The sequence below is a fragment of the Sinocyclocheilus anshuiensis genome, unplaced genomic scaffold (genome assembly GCF_001515605.1).
Source record: "Sinocyclocheilus anshuiensis isolate Anshui unplaced genomic scaffold, SAMN03320099.WGS_v1.1 scaffold96, whole genome shotgun sequence".
Classification (NCBI taxonomy): Eukaryota; Metazoa; Chordata; class Actinopteri; order Cypriniformes; family Cyprinidae; genus Sinocyclocheilus; species Sinocyclocheilus anshuiensis.
The window spans coordinates 959,744-971,090 of NW_015554094.1; positions in this window are offsets into that span (position 1 = coordinate 959,744).

An 11,347-nucleotide genomic window follows, 5' to 3' on the forward strand; every position below is an offset into this window, starting at 1 on the left:
AAGTACTAAGAAACGAAACCATTCAGGGCTTTATAAGTAATTAGCAAGATTTTAAAATGTATTCGTTGTTCAATAGGGAGCCAGTGCACAGTTGACAGAACCGGGCTAATATGATCGTACTTCCTGGTTCTAGTAAGAACTCTAGCTGCTGCATTTTGGACCTGCTGGAGTTTATTAAGCGCACAGAGCAACCACCTAATAAAGCATTACTATAATCTAACCTTGAGGTCATGAACGAGAACATTGAGAGCATAGGTCACAATTTAGATATATTTTTAAGATGGAAAAATGCGGTTTTACAGATGCTAGAAACATGGTTTTCAAAGGAAAGATTGCTATCAAATAGCACTCCTAGGTTCCTAACTGATGATGAAGAATTGACTGAGCAGCCATCACGTGTTAGACAGTGTTCTGGATTATTACATGCAGAGGTTTTTGGTCCAATAATTAACACCTTCAGAATTTAGCAGTAGGAAATTACTAGTCGTCCAATTTTTATATCAACTATGCATTCCGTTAGTTTTGCGAATTGGTATGTATCATCGGGACATGAAGAAATATAGAGCTGAGTGTCATCGGCATAACAGTGAAAGCTAACACCATGTTTGCTGATGATATCTCCTAAGGGTAACATGTAAAGCGTGAAAAGCAGCAGTCCTAGCACTGAGCCTTGTGGTACTCCATACTGTACTTGTGAACGATATGATACCTCGTCATTCACTGCTACCTACGAATTGATGACAGTCAGATAAGTAAGATTTGAACCATGCCAATGCAATTTCACTAATGACAACATACTTTTGTAGTCTACTCAAAAGAATGTTGTGGTTGATAGTGTCAAACGCAGCGCTAAGATCCAGCAGCACTAATAGAGAAATTCAACCACAATCAGATGATAAGAGCAGGTCATTTGTAACTCAGATGAGAGCAGTCTCAGTACTATGATACAGTCTAAACCCTGACTGGAAATCATCACAGATACCATTTCTCTCAGGGAACTTAGTTGAGAGGATACTGCCTTTTCTAGTATTTTTTACAGAAAAGGGAGATTTGAGATTGGTTTGTAATTAACTAATTCTCTAGGATCAAAATGTTTGTTTGTTTGTTTGTTTTTGTAATGAAAGGCTTAATAACAGCCAGTTTGAAGGATTTTGGTATATATCCTAATGACTTTAACAAATTAATAATATTCAGAACAGGATTTATGATTTCTGGAAGCACCTCTTTTTAGTAGCTTAGATTGGTATAGGATCTAACATACATGTTTTTGGTTTTGATGATTTAACAAGTTTATACAATTCTTCCTGTCCTATAGAGAGAATGAATTCCTCAGGGAATCTATAGTGCACTGTCTGATGCAATACTGTAGCTGACGGCTGCATGCTTAGAATTTTATCTCTAGTAGTATTGTTCTTGGAAGTAAAGAAGTTCATAAAGTCATTACTGCTGTGCTGTTGGGAAATGTCTGTGCCTTTTGATGCTTTATGTTTCCATTAATTTAGCCACTGTATTGAATAAATGCCATGGGATTGTGTTTGTTTTCCTCTAAAAGAGATTAAAAGTAAGCAGATCTAGCAGTTTTTAGAGCTTTTCTATAAGTAGAATAGAAGTACTAGAAGTAATAAGTAGTACTTCCCCTCCATGCAATACGAAATACCTCTAGTTTTGTTTTCTTCCAGCTGCACTCCATTTTCTGGGCTGCTCTCTTTAATGTGCGAATGTGCTCGTTATACCATGGTGTCGGAGTGTTTTCCTTCATTTTCTTTAAGTGTAAAGGAGCAACCACACCTAAAGTGCTAGAAAAGAGAGAGCCCATAGTTTCTGTTACAGCAGGTTTATTAGATTATTTATTATTTATCAAGTTATTGGATTTGCTGAGGAACTGAGACAAGTCAGGAAGATTATTTATAAAGCAGTCTTTTGTTGTAGAAATTATGGTTCTACCATATTTGTAACAAGGAGTTGAATTTGCAGCTTTAGCTATATGGAGTATACACGAGACTAGATAATGATCCAAGGTATCATCACTCTGCTGCAGAATTTCAACGCCATTAACATCAATTCCATATGACAGTATTAGATCTAAAGTATGATTACGACAATGAGTAGGCCCTGACAAGTGTTGTCTGACCCCAATGGAGTTCAGAATGTCTATAAATGCTGATCCCAATGCATCTTTTTCATTATCAACATGGATATTAAAATCACCAACAATTATGACTTTTTCTGCAGCCAGCACTAACTCAGATAGAAAATCAGCAAATTATTTGATAGAGTCTGTATGGTGCCCTAGTGGCCTGTATACAGTAGCCAGTACAAATGTCACAAGGAATTTATCATTAACACCTGTTTCTTTGGATAATGTTATATGAAGCACCATTACTTCAAACGAATTATACTTGAAACCAGAGCTCTGAGAAATACTGAAAATATTACATCATATCATTTACAAAAAGCACTTTCATAGAAAGGGATCTAATATTCATTAAGCCAAGCTTTATCATTAGTTTATCTGTATTATATCTGTTTTTTATTTGTTGAACATCAATTAAATTGTTACACTTAAATTCGGGGAACAGACACAGTCTCTATAGTATGATATCTAGATGAAGGAATCTCTATGTGCTGAGAATTAGCTGACTTCTGTGATGTAAGGCGGCTAGCAGACGGTCAGTTTAGCCAGTCTGTCTGCTTCCTGACCTGGGCCCCAGTTAGTCAAGTACAAACACTAAGACTATGTGCCATATTTCTAGAGAAAACTCTAAGGCTATGTGCCATATTTCTAGAGAGAATAGCGGCACTACCCCTGGAGGAATGAAGACCATCTCTTTTCAACAGGTCTCTATTCAACTGCCCCAAAAATTTGCCAAGATGTTAGGCGCTCTGGCTCCTGGTAAACATTGGACTATGGTGGCTGTTGTCTCTAAGAACTCGCTAAGCTAGTTGCATCCAAAGCCGTATCTAAGGCCCTCACATTCTTACTATCCTAAATTAAAGTTTGGATGTGTGTCTCTAGTTCTGAGATCTTCTCTGTCAGCCTAACTATTTCCCTGCATTTATCACGTGTGAATCCCTCGCCGCTGACAGAGAAAGCTACATTATACATGTGGCAATCGGTGCAAGTGACAATAGCAGGAGAAGAAGCCATTACTCACCGTGATTGTTGAATGATTTCCGACTTACCACAGTTGTTTGATGAACTCATAAAAAAGGAGCGAGAGAGGAAAGAAACAGAGCGAGAGAGAGAGAGAAAAAGAAATGGTAGGAAACGAGAAATGCGAATGACAAGCTAACAGACTATCTAAAGATATACTGAAGTATATTTGATTGTGCTAAAGTGATTGTGCTAAAAATATCTTGTATTTAAAGACCAATATTATTCAAAGATCATGCAATCCTCACCAATAATGACATTAAAACATTTTAGGCATAATGTTAAGAAATGTGCATTGTGAAATAAAGAAATACTCCAAATAATTATAGTTTTATATCAGTAAGTCTCAAGCGATATGTCAGTAAATATGTTAATAGATTTGAACTATACTAGTATGAATTAAATGTATTTTAAATATATTACTTTTTTACTAGGGTGATCATTTGAAAATGACAAAATGCTCTTTATAAATGGTTTCCGGATGAAGGCAAAACCAACAGTTCTTTCAGCTTTCATTGTTTCTTTATTTTCATTGACATGATTTGTCTGTTTATTTGCTGCTTTCGACTCTGAAATGAGTTTAACTTTCTTTTGTAATGACGACAAATTTTCACTTTGTCTGCGAGACATTTTTCATTTGTTTTGTTTTGTCTTATATAAACCCACTGATCAATTAAGGTGAGAAATCTGATTGGCTGTTGTGTTCCTTCAGACGGTTGTGGGTCTGCAGGCTTTTACACTGCACTGATCAATGTTTCCTTTCATCAGAGTTCAGGTTTAATGTGCCTGCATGACATGAATCCCTCAGACCAGTGCTTTGTGATCGACCCCTAGCAGATAACTCTTTTTCAACGTGATTGTATTTTGTGTTGATTGTTTTTAATTGTGCAACTTCTATACGTCTTCTATGCATTCTGACGGCACCCATTCACTGCAGAGGATCCGTTGGTGAGCAAGTGATGCAATACTAAATTTCTCCAAATCTGATGAAGAAGCAAACTCATCTACATCTAGGATGGTCTGAGGGTGCGTAAAGTTTCAGCAAATTGTCATTTTTGGGTGAACAGTTCCTACAGTTTTCATTTCCAGTGCCTTGTTTCCAGGTCCCATTGTTTTGGACTGTAATTCAACCTAGGTTTACTTGCTCATGGTTTGACTTTGCACAGAGTTGGTAAGTGATTATGTCACAGCAGTCTCATAATATGTTTTCGAACAATTCCTCAGACTTCAATGCATGTATTTTACTGTAAACATGTTTTTATTTGATTTTACGCAGATCATCACAGATGCTGTCCACAGAGCTTAACTTGTATTGAACCAGTAAAAATCTTTGAAAAAGCACTCATGCAGTGATTAAATGAGCGAAAACCACTCTTCGAAGGCACTTCAATTATAAGCCTTCGATTATAAGTGTGCTGCAGTGTGACCTTTTTTTCTGAACGGATCTTAGTTTGGTTAATTATTCTGTTAATTGGCCACCAGTCCCTAGTGTTCAGATTTATTTTTGTCTGTGTGTCGCTCCTTCCATTTATTTTGAGCTGTTTCAGCATTATGAGAGACAGTCCAGAGAATCAGAGCTGACAGATACTCTGTAAAGTAATTCAGGAAAAATTAATGCAATAATTCAGTCATCATTTACTAATCCTCATATTCCAAATCCATATGATTTTCCTTCTTACACTGTACACAACAGTAGATGTAATGCAGAATATTCACATAGCTGTTTTCCATTCCATTTAGCGATCTTTCGACAATATTCATTATATTTATGTATTTACTCTGAAATATGGGTCAAAATGTTAGAGCATGGGTCATAATTTCAAGTCAGTCAAAGCATGCTTTTTTCAGCTTTCACTAAATGAATACAATGAAGCAACATATTAATTTTTCATTTATATGCATCAGCATGAAACTACATAATAATAAACAGCAATATTTATCTAAATGTTTTATAAGTCATTTTAACAAATAATCCCACGCAGTGGACATTTCTGAGTGAATTCTACAAATTAAGCGTTGAATCAGCGTTTTGTATTGATTCAGTTCGATCTGATTCACTGATCAAGCTGACTCATTAATGCACAAATGAGATCTGAGAGAACAATTAACGTTTGTGTTCAAGGGTAGAAAATTCAGGCAGTTTGTAACGACATGAAGGTGAATAAATGATTTCATTTTTGGAACTATAAACACAAATAGCTGTTCTGTGTCTTTGACTAAACTGGTATATTTGAAATGATGCTAGTAGCCTACTCAGATCTTTAATTGATGTAAATGACACCGGTTAATTAACCGCCCTGTGATTTGCCAGTAATTGTGTGATTAGTTAAGCCGAAGCTGTTCGTATGGATTTCTGAAATCTAGACTCTGGGTCTCTGGCCGTTTCTTCTCCCTGGTGTGTGTTTCAGCGCAGTTAAAGGTTTGCTGTCAGCTCGCCGTGAGCCCGCTATGATGACCATTAGCACGCAGCTGCGGTCAGCACGAGATAACCGGTGATTTAGAGCTCTCGTCTTATCTGCGGCGCGCGCGCATGCGTCCTGCTCAAAACCATCTATCTCAGTCCGCAGCCTTTGATAAAACTGCATACGTGTGCATGTTCCCGGCGCATATTTATGCGCTTTCCAGATGTCTGTTTACTAAAAACCGTTTGGCATCCCTTTATGGCGTTATTTTAATGACAAATGTCCAGAGCGCATTATTGTAGCGCGAAAGCACATTAATACAATGCGCGAGCGCGAATCTCTCTGCTCGCGTGCGGATTTCCCTTGCTCTCGCACAAAACCGGACGCTCGCGCTCAGATACACGCTGCTCTCTGCCCAGAGAGAGTGCGCGCATTTAAAACGTGTCTCTCCTCTCACTCAAACTGTGTCCTGTGCACTCTCAAATCTCTCTGTGCTCATGCGCTATAGATATTAATTATTTTCGCACCTGAATTAAACATCGTCAAAGGTTATTACAGATCCATCATTGAAATTTGATTGGTTGATAACTTTTGACAAAGTTTAATTCAGGTGCGCCCGGAGAGAGACACGTTTTAATTGCGCGCACTCTCTCTGGGCGAGAGCAGCGTGTATCTGAGCGCGAGCGTCCGGTTTTGTGCGAGAGCAAGGGAAATCCGCGCGTGAGCAGAGAGATTCAGGAGAAATTGTCATCATTTACTCCCTCTTGTCGTTCCAAACTGTGGAAACTTGTTTCCGCCACGGCATTAAAAAATGAAAAAGGTAATGGCGACTTTTTATCTCACAATTCTGACTTTTTTTCTTGAATTCTTAGAATTGCCAGATATATTCAGAATTGAGATATAAACTCAGAATTGTGAGACATAAAACATTTTTACAGATTTTACATTGTGAAATGTAAAATCTGAGAAGAAAAGTCACGAGATGTTATAAATGCGAGTTATAAATTAACAATTCTAAGAAGAACAGTCCGAATTGTAAGATTAAAAAGTCGCAGTTACCTTTTTTGAATTTTTATTCAGTTGCCGAAATTTAAAAAAAAAAAGTCAGAATTGCAAGAGCTCGCAATTCTGAGGAAAAAAAAAAGTTGGAATTGCAAGATTTAGCTTGCAATAAAAAGTCAGAATTCTGAGTTTAAAGGGTTAGTTCACCCAAAAATGAAAATTAGCCTGTGTTTTACTCACCCTAAAACCACCATAGGTGCATGTGACTTTCTTCTTTCAGACGAATCCAATCGGAGTTATATAAAATCCTCACACGGCTCCGGCGGGTGAATAAAGGCCTCCTGTAGCTAATCCATGCATTTTTGTAAGTTAAATATCCATATTTCAAACGTAATAAACACTTTTTTCTCACTTCCGTTGACTGTGGTACGTGGAAGTCGTGCAGGCAGATGACGTAAGACGTATGCGTCATGCGCTCGGCTCTGAGAAATGCAGGAGCAAAGGAAACAAAGTTTCCTTACTTTAGCAAAGGAAAACCAGTCTCCTCTTGGCTTATATCAAAATCCTCCCACATTTTTCTTTACAAATCCTCGTTTTGTGCTTCTAATTCGTGAACGGCGTTTTGTTTTGTTTTGTTTCCGCGTTCGTTACTTATCACGCAATGTTGACATCTTACGTCATCCGCCAGAACGGCTTCCGCGTATGACAGTCAGTGGAAGTGAGAAACAAGTATTTATTACATTTGAAATATAGGTATTTATCTTACAAAAGTGCGTGGATTCGCTACAGGAGGCCTTTATTCACCCCCCGGAGCCATGTGAGGGACGTTTTATTACGGATGCACGCACTTTATTTCGTCTTCTGAACTGTTGACAACCAACATCTGCTTACCCCCATTGGAAGGCTTGGAGGGGCCAGGACAATTTTTAATATAACACTGATTGGATTTGTCTGAAAGAAGAAAGTCACATACACCTAGGATGCTTTGAGGGTGAGTAAAACACAGGCTAATTTTCATTTTTGGGTGAACTAACCCTTTAAATCTTGCGATTGCGCATTTATTTCTCACAGTTCTGAGGTTTGTTGTTGTTGTTGTTGTTGTTGTTGTTTTCCAGAATTGCTAGAAACAAAGTACAAACTAGAGGCCTGCGCAGGACTGTTTTCTTAATTCCGCTCCCGCTGAATTTCTGACCGTTACCGCCCGCCCATTACCGTTAGCGTTACCTTACTCTCGAACCGTGATGAGTCAAATCTGACTCTGGCAGGGTTGTCAAGTCAGCCTTTTTCCCACTGATTTGGGTTACATTTAAACTGTTGCTGTGGGTCGATTTTTGGGTGATTTGTTTCAAAAACATTTTTTGTTATGCTGGTTGAAAGTCTCTTCACATCTTAGCAATCACTAGGTTAAGTGTTATAAATGTATTTATATGTATTTGGTCTGTGGAAGGCGTAGGACCATAAAATGTTCTACCAATCATATTCCTCGGTCCAAAGATTACGATAGGCTGTCCTACCTGCCTGTCAACGTATGTATTTGCATACCTCAGCGCAGACATGATACATCATCAGCACGTTCCATTACGCTATTGCAGACTGAGTGAGAATGGAAGGCATTATTATAGTAAAATTATTTCAACCTGGTCTCATGGAAAAAACGTACCCGGGGGCACATTTTCGCGAGACGCGAAATACGTACCAATAAGTACATATCACGGCAAAACCGTACCTGGGGGCACTTTTTCGCGAGACGCAAAATAAGTACCAATAAGTTCCAAAAGAAATTAACACTAGAGGCAGTAAAACTCCGACACCTTTTATTCCTTTTCACACACATTTACAGAGTTTCGATTAATAAAGCGTAATTTTCGCACAATTACTTGAAGAATATCATGGTATGACTTCAAAACAATTTTAATATGCTGGGAGATTTGAAAACTGATGCTTTTGAACGTTAGCACCACACATATCCAGCTTCATATCAATGGGTTTTCTTCGACAGTAGGTTTGTTCGGTAGCTCACCGAGTACGGAGATGTACTTGAGAGGCGAGGAGCTCTGGTTCCAGTCCCGTATAACTACGGTTTGACAAAACGGTTCAAATCTGCATATAAGTAAGTTAAAATGACATGGTTAATAAAAACGTGCCAGGGTTCACGTATTGAACCCGTGTTTTAGCGCCACTCAGTGGACATTTCTCTTTGAAACTGCGGCGAAACGTGCAGTAAGGTACGTAAAAACAGTGTTGCAGAAAAGCACCTAGAGGTACGTATTTTTATGAGACTGGGTTGAATTATTTGCTTTGTACTGTAATGTTTTCTCACCGTAATCTGACAGCGTTGCATCCAACTCTCCACTAATGCCGTCTCTCGTCGTTTCGCTAGTTAGCCTCTGCTCTGCCTGTGCGCGTTCATGTGTTTTGGAGGAGGCGTGGCTTTGCAGAGTGATTTGCAGGGAAAGCTAATCAAAGCTAGCTTGCTATTGATAGCCTCACCAAAATCGCCTATATTGCATAAATTACATTTGATTGAAATGTTTGTATTTAAATATTTTGCATTCTACCTACACTCTAAAAATGCTGGATTGTTTCAACCCAACTTTGGGTCAAATATGGACTAACCCAACTTTTGGGTTAAAAATTTTATGTAAAAATGTAACCCAACGGTTGGGTTAGTCCTTATTTGACCCAAAGTTGGGTTGAAACAACCCAGCATTTTTTAGAGTGTATGATAAAACTGCACTAAACATTAAGTTTTGTGAAGGAGGGCCACCGGTAGGAAGCCTTTGAACGGTTTATGATCAGTGTGCAAAGCAGTGACTGTAAAACATGTATTTTAGGTATGGAAATGACATAGTTTGAGTTTTGATATTTGGAATAGGATCAGACCTATCAGACAGGGTGTTTTATGCTTTATGTTTTCCAGTTGAAATAATTATTTTTATTTCTATAAAAAAGCAAAGCAACAGTTGGGGGAGGTGGCGCAGTGGGCCAGTAATATAATCAGTGTGTGACCAAACACCGTGTAATGCAGACTGCCGCAGCAAGCACAGTGTTTATGTAACTCCATCATTCTGTTATGTGCCAAATCACGGGACCCGCGGGATCCCAATCCCAATGCAGCCCTCTAGTACGAACTGTGAGATATAAACTCAGAATTCTGACTTTCTTTATTGCAATTTAGAATTTACAATTCGCAATTCTGAGTTTGTTTCTTGCAGTTCTGAGAAAAAGGTCAGAAGTTAAAATAAAAAGTCGCAATTACCTTTTTAATTTTTTTATTCCGTGGCAGAAACAGGCTTCCATACAAACCCATATGACTTGAGGTTACTTGTAGAAAATGTAGAAAGCTATTTTGCAGCACTTGTTGTACCACCAGAAAGAGTCTGTCAGACAGTAAACTTGAGCTTTCAGATCTTTCAAAACTGCTGCAACAGCAAACTTGAAAGTATGTGGAGTTCTTCAAACTCTAAAATGTTTGTTCTTCACACACACAGGGAAAGTGCGAATGTCAAACAGCAGACGGTCCCCAGATGACCCAGAGTGCTTCAGGCTCCGGTTTTGTTTTCATCAGCACGTAATCACTCTGTTGCTGTTTGACAGCTTAATGGCTCTGTGAAGAGTTAAAGGGGTGCAGACGTCCACTGCAGAACTACAAAAATCATTTCAGCAACACTCTGACTTTTACTGTGATACACTCTTAAAAATAAAGGTTCAGTGGTTCCATAAAGAACCTTTAACATCCATGGAATCTTTCCACTTAAAAAACAAAAATAAAATTCTTTAAATTTGAAAAAAAGTTCTTTCAATTATTAAAATGTTCTTCCTTTAACTGAAAGGTTCTTTGGGGAACCCAAGATTGTTCTTCTATAGAATCAATGCAAAAAACAAATTTTTATAATAATAATAATAATAATTAATAAAAAAACAAAACTTTGTTACCTTTTTCAGCCTTTTATTATTATTATTATGGGTTTAGACAAATAATCTTTTTTAATGTACTATTTTCTACATTTATAATAGTCTATAATTTTATTCTATGATTAAGTCGGGAAGACTTTAAAATATGAGATTTTTGACCAAAAAATTATGTTTTTCTTTGTCTAGATTCCAGTTCTGTATAGTTTAGACCTTCATCGTGCAACTTCAAAAGGTGCGTCATGCTTTTATTTAGTATTGAACGAGGAACACCATGAGCACTTGATCGCTTTCCTTCGTTATTCTCTGTTCTGTAATTCGTGAGGATTCATTCAATCATCTCAATCAAACCGATAATTGTTAAAATGACACTATTGAAAGCAGTGTATGTTCAGAATAAACCCAAAGCACTGCTGTCTGTTTAGGCTTCATTATTTTCTGTGTCTTGTAGATTTATTTCGATTATTTTGTATCAAGCACAAACTCTTGCAGGGTCAATTTTAAATGTGCCTTAAATTGACTGATCTTTAAAACTGCTTTCATGTTCTCAATGTGCAAACAAACAAACAAAACTGAGAGAACAAAGCCCAGAACTGGAAGTGTGAATAGAAAAGCCTGACATTAACTAGCAGAATTGGAGGCCTGTAAAACGTTCCACCTACAGTAGTAGAAATGACATTTTCTGCTAGTTAAAATACACTGTGCCGTTTGAAGAGAACGCAGCTAATACGGCAAAGTAGTTTGGGTTCATTATCAGATAATGAGAAGAGAAAAAGATTGTGTTTCATTCTCATTAGCATTCGGTTGATTATTAGAAGTTTTTATTTATATTAGTTTGCTTCAAATGAAATGACCTGTCAGTTTCAGTTCATTCTAG